The sequence below is a fragment of the Pinus tabuliformis genome, chromosome 5_2, assembly GCF_031772625.1.
Source record: "Pinus tabuliformis cultivar Carrire ecotype Pingquan chromosome 5_2, CPIR1, whole genome shotgun sequence".
In the NCBI taxonomy this organism is placed as follows: domain Eukaryota; kingdom Viridiplantae; phylum Streptophyta; class Pinopsida; order Pinales; family Pinaceae; genus Pinus; species Pinus tabuliformis.
Window position 1 is genome coordinate 583305011 of NC_142306.1, and position 15926 is coordinate 583320936.

General features: G+C 34.9%; 2 pseudogenes; both read left to right on the plus strand.

Moving 5' to 3' along the window:
- Window positions 1–1779: 1779 nt before the first annotated feature.
- On the plus strand, window positions 1780–2650 carry LOC149160329 (polyubiquitin 11-like; annotated as a pseudogene).
- A 51-nt stretch (window positions 2651–2701) lies between these two features.
- On the plus strand, window positions 2702–3393 carry LOC149160330 (polyubiquitin 11-like; annotated as a pseudogene).
- The last annotated feature ends 12533 nt before the right edge of the window (window positions 3394–15926 follow it).

A 15926-nucleotide genomic window follows, 5' to 3' on the forward strand; every position in this document is an offset into this window, starting at 1 on the left:
AAACGAATAGCCACGAAGGAGATTGGCTTAAAATCCACCAACTAACAGAGAGAGAAGTAAGCAGAAGAAGCAACAAGCAAGTTAGAAGTAGAGACGAGAAGCTGAGCTGACCTACAGAGGCAAAGGCAGCATCAAGCCAGAGTCAAGATAGAGACAGAGAGAGTCAGAGAGTTTGTGTGCTCCAGAGAAGGCTTGAGAGGTTCAAGCGTACTCCTCTGTAATGGCTATCATGTATGAGTCTCAGATTGGGCTCATACTACTCTGACCAATAGAGGTCAAGAGTTCAGTGAGGAGAGTATGTGTACTCCAGAGACTTGGGGAATCCAAGTACAATCTTACTGATTTGTATCTGCTGAGTGAGACTCAAATTGAGCTCACTGTTGTAATTTTGAAAACATAATAGAGAGGCCACCACTGAAGGTTGGACCGGGAGACGTAGCCTAGGAGTATTGGGTGAACTCCTTATTAAACTTGTTGTGTTTATATGTTTGCTTCTTATGTTTTCTTTAACTGCTTCATTGCCTGTGTATTTCGCAATCTTATCGATCCGTTGCATAAAATAACATAGGCACATCTATGCACATGAGTCTATAATACCTTATTGTTTGTCTTAGATCAATTCCAGATCAGTGAAAATGATAGATTTGGAATTATTTAACTTTATAATATTGATTAAATTTTATTAAATTTATCAATTTGTTTATTTATTTTAATGTTAATATATATTTACATTGAAGGTGTTCTCCTTTTGAAATTGGTTAGGCTAAGTATTGTCTTCTTTTTTCATCTCCATTTGACATTTGTCTCGATGTTTACACCCATGACATATATGCATGTGTCCATCTAAAGTTTTGCAACTCAAATTATAAAAGATTTAAAATTTCTTAAAAACAAACCAAAACTATTTACCATAAATTTAACTTTATACTAACAAGCTTCGAGAAGCAGATATGATTTGTAATCAGAGAGGAAAAAATAAAAACATTAACCGAGTTAACCCTGAAAACGTTGTCACTCTATTAGGAAACCGAACCGTGCAAGGGAATTGGGGTTTCTTCCCATGCAGGGAAAATGTCACAGCAGAGGAACAATTGAGGGAGGAGGTTGTTTAGATCACCATATAAGAGAAAATAAGAGCCAAAATTTTGTCAAATTTCGATTTAATTTTTTATTTTAATATTAATTTTCATTCACGACCTAAAAATATAACCTACCCTTTGTCCAATCCTCTTACTTCTAACATATTTATATATTTCTCCTTTGTAGGGTATTAATGCTTGTTGCCTTTGTATAAATTTTGTAATCTGCCAATATTTTGATAATTTAGGTATTTTATGGTTCTGGTAGTCATAGATTTGTTTATCATCTCCAAGATCTACTAGGGCTTCTGTATTTTTCTGTGTTTCATTTTGTGATAAGTGCTTAAGATTTTGCATCTAACCTTGTAATGTTTTCCACTCTTTCCAGTTTTAAGAAAGAGAAGTTTTCTTCAATATCTGTTTCAAGAATGAGTTTTTAAGATTTATTTCCCGTGAAATGTCAATTTTAAGGCTTTTGGTTGTGTAATATTATGACACATTTGGGAGCCCACCGGGATTTTGTGCTTTTTTTGGGGGGATATATATTAGGAAGTTTCCCTAAATATTTTGTGACACTTGACAACTATTTCGAAATATTTTATGATGCGATCTTTTATATTTTCTACTGACTTTGTTTCAATATTACAATGGTTTGAAATTATTTGCAAGCTTTCCTTATTAACTTTATCCTGATTTCAAGATGCAAATATTTGTTAAGTCCCTAACCGGAAAGACTATAACTCTCAAGATTGAGAGTTACAATACCATTGACAATGTAAATACCAAGATCCAGGATAAGTAAGGCATCCCCCCTTATCAACAATGTCTGATCTTTGCCAAGAAGTAGCTTGAGGACAATCAAACCCTTTCCAACTACAACATCTAGAAGGAATCCACCCTGCATCTTGTCCTTTGTCTAAGAGGTGGGATGCAAATCTTCATCAAAACCCTCATGAGTAAGACACTAGTAAGACAATCACTTTGGAGGTTGAGAGCTCAGACACCATTGAAAATGTTAAGGCCAAGATCTAGGACAAGGAAGGCATCCCCCCTGATTAACAATGACTAATATTTGGTGGGAAGAAAATCGATTACAGTTGAACCCTTGCCGACTACAACATCAAAACTTAATCCACCTTGCATCTTGGCCTTTGTCTGAGAGGTGGGATGCAAATCTTCATCAAAACTCTCACCGGTAAGACAATCTCTTTGGAGGTTGAGAGCTTGAACAACGTCGAAAATGTTAAGGCCAAGATCCAAGACAAGGAAGGCATTCCCCCTGACCATCAATGTTTGATCTTTGTTGGAAAGCAGCTTGAAGATGGGCAAACTCTAGCTAACTACAATATTCAGAAGGAATCTACTCTGCATCTTGTCTTCCATTTGAGAGGTGGCATGCAGATCTTTGTCAAAACCCTCACTGGTAAGACAATTACTTTGGAAGTGGAGAGCTTGGACACCATCGACAATGTGAAGGCTAAGATACAGGACAAGGAAGGCATCCCCCTGACCAACAACGTCTAATTTTTGCTAGAAAGCAGCTTGAAGATGGCCGAACCCTTGCTGACTACAATTTTCAGAAGGAATCAACCCTACACCTCATCCCCCAACAAAGAGGTGGCATGCAAATATTTGTCAAAAATCTTACTGGTAAGATGGTTACTTTGGTTGTTGAGAGATCAGACACCATTGACAATGTGAAGGCCAAAGTCTAGGACAAGGAAGGCATTCTCCCTTACTAGCAACGTCTGATTTTTGCTACAAAACAACTTGAAGATGGTTGAGCCCTCACTGAATACAATATCTAGAAGGAATACACCATGCATCTCATGCAACGTTTGAGGGGTGGTATGCATATCTTTGTTAAAACCCTCATCGGCAAGACGATCTCCTTGGAAGTTGAGAGATTTTACACCATTGATAATGTTCAGGTGAAGATCTAGGATAAGGAAGGCATCCCCCCAGACCAACAGAGTCTCATCTTCACTGGTAAGTAGGTGGAGGACGGTTGTACCTTGGCAAACTACAGCATTCAGAAGGAATCAATGTTGCACCTTGTGCTTCATTTGAGAGGTGGTATGTACATATTCACGAAAACCTTCACTACAAAAGCTACTACCTTGGAGGTAGAGAGCTCTGACACCATTGATAACGTGAAGGCTAAGATTCAGGATAAGGAGGGTATCCCTCCTGACTAGAAGAGCTGATTTTTGCTGGTAAGCAGCTGGAAGATGGACGTACTCTAGCTGATTATCACATTCAAAAGGAGTCTACTCTGCACCTGGTGCTTCGTCTTCGTGGTGGTGATTTTTAACTGTTAAAGACATGTCGATCTATTGAAGTTACATAGGAGGTTATGATTGAAATGTGTTTTTGTATTTGTCTATTGATGTTTATTATATTTTGTTGACTTTGTTATTGTTTGTGTTAGCATATGTTCGGTTGGTGGAAGCCAACACTTGTTTTTTGGCTGATACTACGATGTTAACTTTGCGAGTCATTATGCTCTCTGAGAGAAAATCCTGTGAAAACATATTTCCATGAAATATTAAGATTTATATTATTGTAATGCAAGTATTTTAAATGGTGGTGCAGTTTTAAATTTTATTGTTATTGTTACTATTTTCACTTGGATGTGTGTCATTTGATTTCTGAAGTTTCAGTTGGGGCTTTGAATTCATTTCCGAGATTAAGTCAGGGTTCTAAGTTCTTGAATTTTAGTTTGTGAATTACCATTATTTAAAAATGTTCTGTTATCAAACTGTTTCAATGGGTAGGAATTAGATTTGACAGATGGTATTTGTTGTGTTACATGATTTTTAGAATCATGTGAATCTGAGGAATGATTTATCTATATAAGAATTGTATTAATATTGTGTAGTTCAGGGATTTAATTTTTTAGACACACTGTATGTATATTTTATTGTTTATATTTAATCATTTAAATATTGATGCATGGGCCAACGAATATGAAACCCATCTGAGTTAAACCGATATTAGTACGAGTAATCGATGCCCAAAATGAAATACAATACTTCTTTGAATTTCATTAGTAATTTAAACTTGATTTTGGAGCCCCAACAAATCAAGTTCCCAATCAACTAGTTTTTTTATTACCATAATTGCTACTTATTCCCAGAATGGACAACCCCATGAAGCCTTGGCATTCTTCAAGGAAATACAAGTCCAGGGTATAAAACCCAATTCAACCACCATCATTAGTGTTATTCCTGCATGTGCCATTTTATTGGTTTTAAAACAGGTTAAGAATATCAATGACTATGCAATAAGAAATGGATTTGAATTTGATGTTGTTGTAGGCATTGCTCTCATAGACATGTATGCAAAATGTGGGAATGTCAACATCGCACACAAATTGTTGAAAATAATGCATAAACAAAATGTTGTGTCTCGAAATGAAATAATTTCTGGTTATTTCTAGAGTGGATGTCCTCATGAAACATTGGCTCTCTTCAATAAGAAGTGGATTTGTATTTTATGTTACTGTAGTGACTGAACTTGTGGATTTGTGTGCCAAATGTGGGAACATTAATGTTTCCCATAAATTGTTTCAATGCATGCCTAAAAAAAATGTTGTGTCATGGGCTACAATGATTCTGGCATATGGAATTCATGCACATGGTGAGGATGATATTTCTCTTTTTTCCAAAATATAAGAGACAAGAAAAAAGCCAGATCATGTCATGTTCACTCCTATTTTGACTACATTCTCTCATGCAAGTTAATGGACGAGGGAAGATAACACTTTCAATACATGAAGTTGGAGTATGACCTTGCAACTAAGTTGGAACATCAAGCATGCACGATTGACCATATTGGGTGTGCTGAAGAAGATGAAATTCTCAAAAATATATCATTAAAACCCGATGCAAATGTGTGGGGAGCCTTGCTGGGGGCTGCAGAATTCACTGCAATATTGACCTTGGAGAACAAGTAGGTAAACACCACTTAGAATTAGAACCAAACAATGTCAAATATTACATGTTCTTCTCAAACATATATGTGGAGGCACATAGGTGGGAGGATGTAGTGAAGTTGAGGACCATGATTAAAGAAAGAGGAGTGAAGAAGAAAGAAGGGCACAATCTTGTTGTGGTACATAGAGAGGTACATACATTCCTCATGGAAGACAAAATCCATCCTCAATATGGAAAAAAATTATGCAACGTTGGAAACCTCATATGGGTAAATGAAGAAGTCATGTTATGTACCTGACACAAATATTGTGTTGCAGGATGTGGAAGAGGAGGCTATGGAAAACATTCTATGCAGTCATACTAAGAAGTTAGCCATTAGTTTTGGGACAATCAGTACAAGCTAATGTACCCCTATCTGCATCATGAAGAACCTTTATGTGTGTGGTGACTTCCAAATGCCACTAAGTTCATCTCCAAGATTGTTGGGTGAGAGATTATTGTGAGAGATGATGCAAACTGATTCCATCATTTTAAGAATGGAATGTGTTTTTGTGGAAATTACTAGTGATGCTCGTTTATGCTTTGAAATTACTATGTTGCATACCATTCCTTTGTAGGTAGAGCATAAAATGCACAAAGAGAGGCACTTGTTAACCTAAATTGGATGATTCTTTTGATATGATAAGGTCAAGCCATAAGAATATGTTTATAAACATACACACTAATATGGAATTGTGTCAAATAATTGATATAATATAGTACATCATGGATGTAAATTTTATAATATATTTAACATATACACCCTGGCCTGAATCTTGTCTGCTCAGTGCTCTTATGAATATACATAATTTTCATGGAAAGATGGTGGGTATTTTAGATGATGGGATTATGAGTCTAATATGATATCTCATATCATTCTTTTGATATGATAAGGTCAAGCCATAAGAATATGTTTATAAACATACACGCTAATATGGAATTGTGTCAAATAATTGATATAATATAGTACATCATGGATGTAAATTTTATAATATATTTAACATATACACCCTAGCCTAAACGTTGTCTACTCAGTGCTCTTATGAATATACATAATTTACATGGAAATATGGTGGGTATTTTAGATGATGGGATTATGAGTCTAATATGATATCCTATATTGTGGCTTGTCTGAAATTTGAAATTCAAATTTCAGAATAGCTTTTGATTTATATAATTTTTTGTTAAAAGGTACAATTTTATGTACTAAATTGATTATTAGAAATTTTGTTTTCTTTTATCAATTGTCTTTTGGATTTTATTGCAAGAGTAGTTATAAGCAACACATAGTATGTCATTTCATAATTTTTGAATAAAATTATCATTTACTGTTTGCATAATCAAAACCTGATGTTTTTGAGATTTTGATATGGGGGTTAATGTTTTTTGTTAATCATATGTTATATTTTTCTCTAAGCACACTTGTATACCAAAATTATCTTCGATGGGGGCCAATAAAGGAAAACACGAGGAAAATGTAGGAAAAAAAAAATTAAAAGATGAGACGAATGGAGAAGAGGGGAGAGGGAGTGAAGAAGAAAAAAGGAAGAGGGTAAAAGAGGGGAAGCAAAGAGGAAGAAAAATAGAAAATTATATAGAGAGGAGGAGGAGAATAGGAAATAGGAAAGAAGGACATGAGAAAAAGAAGGTGAGGTTCTCATTGAAGTGTGGTTGACAAAGAAGAATAGAGAAGGCAAGAAAATGAGGAGAGGAAGAAGGGAAGAGTAGTTCAAGGATAAATGAGAGAAAACCGTAAGGAATAAATTGATTTCAACAACTTGCTGAGTAAAGCCAATACTCAACTGACATATAATAAAAGAGAAGGCAAGAAAATGAGGAGAGGAAGAAGGGAAGAGAAATTCAAATATAAGTGAGAGAAAACTGTAAGGAAGAAATTGATTTGAAAAACTTGTTGGGTCAAACCAATTCTCAGCAAACAAAGAAGAATATAAAAGTCAAGAAAATGACAAGAGGAAGAGCAAAAGAGAAGTTCAAGGATAAATGAGGGAAAATCATGAGAAAGTAATTGGTTCCAACAACTTGTTGATAGAACCAATTCTTAGCAAGGAAGAAAGACAATTTGAGTAGTAGTGTTGGATAGAATTAGATGAACACAATGGAATAGAAAGAACCAAAAGTAGAGGAGAATTGTGCAACAACAACTTGAATATGAAGGCAATACACATTCTACATGGAGTTTTGTTTTTGATCCACACTTACATCATTACAAGCTTGATGAAGACCTAGACCAACGAGGACTTGCTTCTTTGTATTTTCCAACAAAATAATTCAACCTATTGTGGCAATAATCATGTAGCTTTATGAATTTGTAACTTAATAAAAGAGACTAATTGTGTGAATTGGAGTCCTCTCCTTTGTATACTTGTTTTTTGGTAAAATGTGTGTGTGCTTCTTGTATTTTTTGTGTCCTCTGAGTTCATGTTGGCATATTGGGTGATAGTAGTTTTTGTGACCATCCCATACTACATTAATTTGTATCATCATAGGATTACTCCACCTTTGAATTATAACTCCAACAAAATGAAGGAAGACTAGATACACATTTTTTAGGATACCTCCAATATTCTCTAGTTATAATTGTAGAGAAATGGAAATGAATAGCTCCAACAATCCGTTGGGTAGATGCTACAAGAAATAGAAATTGCAAACAATGAGGTAGTTAAGAAGTGGTGGCCATATTTGGAACATTTCAAAATTATTATCCTTCATACAAAACCTTGAAAAATACATTTATCTCACACCCTCTCGTTGACGTAAATAACTCTTCATGCCCTATTCCTTCGGTGTATCTTTGCACCTTTAGGGGAAATTGCTAGTTTACTATAGTCATATCACTACTATGATTTTGAATACAAAATTCAATGAATTTAAAGCACTTGTTCTCACTTCCTCAGGTACATTTTGTGATCGAGAGGAACTGAAGGTGAAAATGAGGTTTTGTTGGTTTGTGATAAATATTAGTTATAAAAATATATTATTTGGGCTTGATAATTTCTTTAATTGGTGCTTAGCATATATACCAATAAATAAGGAAAATTTCAAGGGTGAAATTTTGCAAATGGAATATGTTTTGGACATTTTTTGAAAAAATTATTTGCTAATTTTGTTAAAAATTCGACTATTTTTACATATATATGATTAAATGGATGATATTTGCAAAACAAATTACCAATTTTAATAGTAAATTACATGTCTTTTATTGAATAATTGCCTACGTTCTATACATATTAATTTTTAAGTCAGAATAGTCACCTATAATACTATATATAGGAAAATTTTTAAATCCATAAAAAATACCTTGCCAACAAATTGTCAGCTATCCACAAGGGTCAGGATTAAATATAATATTTCTTTATTTTACAAGCAAGTGTAGCTCCTATGGTGGGATGGTTTGTTTATTTCTCCCCGCCAAGGTTAGAATCTTATGCTATGATATTATCTACCTTGATTTCTCGGAATAGCAGGTAGGTAGTAGTCATGGACATAGCTAGTACTAGATTGGTACAGTAAAGAACAAAAAAAGAAAACAAATATCCCTATGAATATGGTGGATATGTGACATCGTTATGCTAAGCTATTAAATTTTAGAATTTTTTTTATTATAAATATTACATTTATGTTCAAGATATAATAAAATAATATTTTTCGATCATTATTTTTGAATTAAAAGTGATGATTAAATTTATTAAGTTACTTGCATTTTATAAATGGACATTTGTGATTATTTGAGTTATTAAAATTTTCAAATGTTTAGTTAACTTCTAATCCTAAATTTTGAATTGTTTTTGTTTTTTTTAAGGAATAGGTAAGGGTTTTGATATTAATAAACATTGGATTATGGGTCAAAACTCTTACCTATTTTTTTTTATTTTGACAAAAGAGGAGATCATTAGACCATATAAAATGATTGCTAACCCCAGATTTATTGTTCCTTTCTATACTAAATACATAACTATTGAAAACTCAACAAAAAGACCCAAGTATTAAGAGTTATTTACATGGAAACATATATATTTAGGATTTATTTTTTAAAACATCAATCACCAACCAAGAACTTATTCATCAAAAACATCTATGACCAATGGAGTGAGACCCCTACACATGATGAGACCTTTTCCTTTCTGAAGCCACACTAGAACCAGCTCCCCTCAAGTCAAGCTAAGCATCGTCAATCTTGGAGATCTCTAATGCAAAAACCCAAGAAACGAGAGAATTAACCTCCACACATAGACCATTCATAATTTTATCCAGATTAGAATGATTCCTGAGTAACTTAGCTTCTAGAAAGAGCTAAAACAATTGCATTTTCCTTTCAACCATATCCTCCAGCTACTTGATAGAAGCCAAGAGTGCTTTAAATGCTTCCAATAACTTGTCAAACAACATGTTGGCATTTATGTTCTCAAAAATTGATGAGGAGTCTACCTTCTCTAAAAGGAACCTCTGCACCCAACAGACTAAAGCACAAACAAATATTCTCCATGCTTCTAAACCAACATGGATTAACAACACTTGGAAAAAGTGGGAGGTCAGATGATTCGTTGAATAAACAGAGTTGAAACCTTTCCACGAGCCCAATTGTAACACAACTTCATATCAAAATCCGTAACATTAAAGAGAATAAGTGGTTGATGAATGCCACACGATGGCATAATTAAAGACATCCCACTGCTTAATGAATGGAACTCCACAACTGAGATATTCCACAACAAATCCCACTAGAAAATAATTAAATTCACCATTTTCCCCGTATTGGAGAGGGATATTATTGAATGGCTCTTATAAATGGAAAAAAAACACTGAAAATAATCCCTAAGGGCCCCGTGGTCATAAAATGAAAGGTTTTTGAACCCCAAGGCCCCTTCTTTTATGGAAACAAACCAAAGGACAAGTTGACCAAGAGGCAAATCTTCTCATATCAATTCAATTTTTCTTTCCAATGTTTACAAAATTAATAAAGAGATAAATTCACCTTGGAATTCCAATCATAGATAAGGGATGGGGGAATTAATAAAACAATGATCCATTTCCATTCTACCTTGACCCAAAAAAATTACGGCTAGCGAATTCATATGCTTGTACACGTGGAAGATTTCAAGCCACTTCAACTGAGAGGTAGTTAGAATAATCCTTTCGAGCAAGGGATAATAATATAAACATGTCGCCTTCTTAGCCTTGATAATATGTTCAATAACAAGCATTGAATCTCTAAAAATCATTAGATTAGATATTTTCTTTGCAATAGTTATTTCCAAATATTTCTATAGAATGAAATACTCAACTTAATTGTTGGTTGGAAGATCAAGTCCCCAAGCATATTGTGACACAACTATTTTGTCGGAGCTAAACAATGTCCCTCCCAAAATTTGAATTCTTACCAAAATTATTACTAACTCTTAATTATAAAATATTTAATTAACTCTTAATTACAGAGCAAAAAACATTGTAACATAGGATGAAAACTAATGAAACAAATGAAATCCTTCAACAAACTAAGTAAATAAAACTAAAAATAAAATGACACCGACCAAAAAAAGGAAATTAAAAAAAATGTTTCCAGTTGTCCTCTCCAAATTCAACGAATGAATAAACCAAAACGTTGGGGCGCCTTCAAATTTTGAAATGAAATGATATTTTAACATCCACGAGACTAACAATAGTCTATGGGACCATCAGTTCCCTGTTTTTTGCCTTTTGCAATTCAATCCTTTTCTTATTCAAATTGATGATGAGCTGGCCCAACCTTCCAACAATCCCCTCGCTGAAAATACAATGCCAAGAAACCAATTCTAACATACTCCCATAACTTTCTATGATGTCTTTGAATGCATCACATTCCAAAGTGAAATGCTTTTACGATTCCACTACCCAAGACATTCAAAATGTACACACCCGTTCTTCCCAAGCTTTTTTAGACCTTTTACACCATCATGTTTCACACTGAAGTTTATGCGAGTTGGTTCTTAATTGAGAAATAAGAACCTTTCCCCTCCATGGAATGTTAGCTCTAATTTAATCTTTTTTTGGAGATCACACGTATGGTTGAATTCCTCAATGTCGTACTTCTTATTTCTACCCAATTCTTTTCCCCATTCCTGTTTACGAAACTTCCCCATAACAAAATTATTTAGCTCCTTCCTATTTGTGCGACAAGCATTGAGGTAGATATTCCATTTTTGCATCCATGTGTAGTTTTGTCTCATCCATGTATTCTTTCTTTCACTCATGCCTTCATTGAAGATAACATTAGGCCATCTACCTACTCCCATTTGCTATATTATTTTTAGATATATTATGAGTCACACCATAGAAATTTCTTCAATAGGAGTTTCTCTTATTTCACTCAACATTATCTCATAAGGTACTAAACTTTTTATTTTGAACTTGCTCATGATAAAGTGTTTTTGGATTTTCTCAATTTATTTCCATTTTGAGACAGGGGTGTTTCTAGCCCACAATTCACACGAATATAGCATCACTGGACAAACTAGGAGACAAAAAATCACTTTAATCATTTTCCAATCCCATAACTCTGCCTATCTATAACTGTTTTGAGGAGCATATAATGTTTTCCACCCGCCTAAAATTCTCTTCTTTCCGTAATCCTCCCAATTAAGTTTGTTGTTGATATCAATCCCAAGGTACTGGTACTCATTTAATTCTTCAAGAATGTTGCCTTCAAAGAAGAGCGTACATTGGCTTTGCTTCCTTTTATTAGAGAAAATCATTATTTTGGTCTTGCTAGTATTAACTTGCATCCCCACTGCTTTACAAAAATTCTCAAGAGCATATATGTGCACCTGCAAACCATGGGCTAGTTTAGAAATCAATACAATATCATCATCATATAAAAGAAGATTTATCACAAACTCCCCCAGGCGAACACCATCTCCACCTTGCAGATTTAGTCACTCTTCCAGTTTATCAATATATAAACCAAAGAGTGTAAGGGATAGAGGGAAACCTTTATTGACTCCAAGGTCACTTCTAAAGCTTGCTAAAATACCCGTTGAGGTTCTAATTTTGACTTTCAACTCTTCATAAATTCTATGGACAATGGATCTATAATGCAATGGAATTTCAAGTTCCTCCATTCTACACCACAACTTATCTCTAGGGACTGTGTCAAATGCCTTTTTGAAGCCAACAAAGCAGCATAATACTTCTTCTTTGTCCCCCCAAACCGTTTCAATAATGTGTCTCAATGTGATACCATGGTCTGTTGTAGAATGCTTCGGCCTAATACCCACTTGTCCTTTTTCCCTATTTTCTTTTATTTATGCCCACTTACTGATTCTATTTTTTACCATGCTGTCGGAAAGATTTGCAAACAAAAGATTGATCATAATGGTTCTAGAATTAGAAGGATTATTAATGTCTCCACTTTTAAAAAGGGGTATTGCCATATTAGTTGTCCAATCCCTTAGGAATCCTTGTTGAATGATGTTGTTAAATATTTCATGATGTGCGATGCAAGAGTGTTCATTCCCCATTTTAGATACTCTGCTTGAGGTTCAATGAAGACCTTTTCCTTTCCTATTTCCAGCGTCTTATTTCTAATCTCCACCTCCTGTAACATGAAAAGCTTTGTAGTTGTGTCGATCCTGGGGGGAGGCTCAACCTATGATTATTTCTCATAGAGTTGTCCTTTATATTCAAACCATTAATTGGCTGTAATATTATTTTCGATTTTATTCTTCCTTGGTTGAAGTTCCTCCCAGAAAAGATTTGGGTTATTCTTGCCTATATATATTAACTCTTCTCACCTTGTTTGCATGAAATAATCTTTTTTACCTTTTAGTATCTTTTTATATAACTTTACACTCATATTATCCTTTCCTGTATTTTTCAATGTTCTCCTTGCCATTTTCCATTTCTTGTCAAACCAAGAATTTACAAGAAAACAATTTGATTTTGATTTCCTATTTTTTTCTCTTTTGCACTTCTTAAGTGCACTTTGAAATATATTTGTTAACTCATGACGGTTGAAGCTTTGAAAACTAGTTTTCTTCTTCTAAATTAATCTCTCTAGCATTGTCTTGAAGATAGTACAATTTTCTTGTGTTAGAATAATTTTTCCCCTTGATAGTGATTCCCAAGAGCATTGGTTTTTCCCCCTAGGTTTCCTTGCTTCTAACCATGATAACTTTATATAAACTGGGTTATGGTCTAATTTTAAGTCCCAAATATGCTCTCCAATCTTAACTACATCTATATTTTCTATCAAGCTTTGTGAACAAATCACATAGTCAACGACGCTTTCCCCATTGTATGTGTTGTGAGTGAAGTTCCCAAACCTTTTCCATCTATCTAGACCATTGCAAATAATTAAGTTGAAAGCACCACAGAGTGTAAGAAAATCCTATCCAAAATTATTGCTAACTTTGTCATATTCTGAACATCTCGCCCATTGGGGATTCTCCTCTTCAGTGAGCCAAATAGGATTGTGATCCTCGTTGCAACAAAGAATACTAGCTTTCTGATTTGTAGTTCTAGCATTAAAATCTCCCACTAAAAGAACATCTCCCTGCTGAGATTACGTGAAAATATCTTGCTTTAAAGAAGCATACAGATCCTTGTTGTTTAGCCACATATGTTTGTAAGTTTTTTAGACTTGAGACTTAAGACTTGAATGTCAATATTCAGGTGGACCATGAAAATGATTGTTGTGGTAGTGAGAATGAAGGTGATCAGGTGCTCAAAATTAGGATCTAAAATCCAAGTATATGAATCTTGATAAACTTAGATTCAGATCAAAGAGCTTGTCATTCTAATTCCAACAATGTGAATGACTCAAATCCAAGCTCACATGTAGAAGTTAGGGCAAGTCAAAGTTCAGGTTTCATTTGGACACATGGCAAGATTGGATGATGTGGAAAGGTCCTTCAGTGAATGAGGAGTCGCCAAGTGGAAAGACGCCACTGGCCCCCGCATGTCATAAATCGCAATTGTAGGTGGGTCAGCGTTAAAAATCATCCCCACAACAGCAAAGGTGAGATGCGATAAGGCAGGCGGGAAGGATTTCAAGAATCAACTGGAGGCACAATGTGATGGATCACAATCACACATCAGTGAAGGGAAGGAATTACGGAAAATCGAGCCCAGAATACCCAGAGTTGCGATGTGATGGATCGCAGATCGCAATCGCACATCATAGGAAAATATAGTCTCACATTATGATTACCTGTTGATTCACTGTTGAATTGTGATTTGCGATAAGTTCCCAAATGCGAGATGTTTGTCAGTTCTAGTTTATAGCGTCATCAGGTCTTCCACATTGCAATCACACAATATCATGTTGTGTACACAAACCTTAAGCCCACCGGTCCTTGTCGATTGTGACCTGCGATGAGCAGTCGACCGACAGAATATGGCCCACCGTGCGGTGAAATTTTCACCCAGTTAGCGTGTTTTTTAGGCTAATTTGTAGGATCATGCGGGAAATGGGGCAATTTATGGAGCGAATAATGGGAAAATAAGGGGAAGTCATCACTTCTTCAGTTTTTCACCAAATTAGATGTAAAAAGAGGTGAGATAGGCATTTTTGGACATTATGGATTGATTGGAGTAGGTTTGAGAAGCATTTGAGCATTGTAAACACACATTTCTACACCTTTGAGCATAATAGAGAGGCCCAAGCCATTGGAAGCTGGACAAAGGAGATGTAGCCCAGGAGGGGTGAAATCCTTTATCATATGCTTGTTGTAATGTGCTTTTGATGATGTTCTGTACATGTTTATGCTATTGTTCAATTTCTAGTTTATGTTAAATTTCTCATAAAATTAACATAAAAACCCTTCATTTCACTTGCAAAAATTGATGAATCCTTAAGCACAATGAAATAATTTTGTTTATAATCTGAGGAAGACCTTATCACTACAAACTAATGTTCTAAATTAGATCAAATTTCGTATCAGAGCACTAGGTTTTGCTTTGTGAAAGAATAATTTAATTGTTTGCAAGTTTATGTCATGCTTACAAGGTTAAAACTCAAAAGAGGTGAAGGAAAGCTGGTTGGAATCCCTGAAGTTGGGTCAAGGGGAAGAAGAGAAAGGGAGCCACAATATCCAACGCCATTTCAGCCTCAAGTTGTAGTTGAGATTCCAGAGATCATGTCTCATGAAGGAGAACCTACAAACATGACAGAAGATGAGAAGACCTTCAGAAAGGATTTCTTTGATATGATAAAGATGGTGAAGGTCCTCTATGAAGAGAGGAATAGTAGGTTGCAAGGAGAAAGTTCCAAACCTCCCAAAGGAGAAGTCTCTTCAGGAGGAGGTAATGGGAATGGAGACAAACCTCCACCCTCTCCACCATATCCTTCATATTCTTCATCACAAGCATATTCACACTCTTCCACTAATACAACCTTTACTCATACTCATCATCATTCTTCAAAAGGAAATGGTAAAGCACCTTTTAAAAAATTGATGTTAAATTCGAGTTGCAAATGTATAACGGTGAAGTGAATGCAGAGAATCTTGATAATTGGATTCATCAGTTGGAGGTATATTTCAGGATTCAAAACCTTAAAGAGGATGACATAAAGATTCTGTTAGCTTCCCTGAGAATAGAGGGTGCAACACTCGTATGGTGGGAATAAAAGACCCAAGAGGAGATTAAAAAACACGGTAAGATCTCTATTTATTGGAATTATTTCATTGCGGTAATCGAAAGACAATTATACCCTCTATCTTATATGCAGAAATCCATCATGAATTGGCTGAAATTTAGACAACTTAAAGGTCACAATGTGCAATATTAAATCCAAGAATTCAAAAAAAAGGTCTCTGATGTTAGGTGTAGATTTGCAATCATAGGACACATTGCTGAAGTACATATGGGGTTT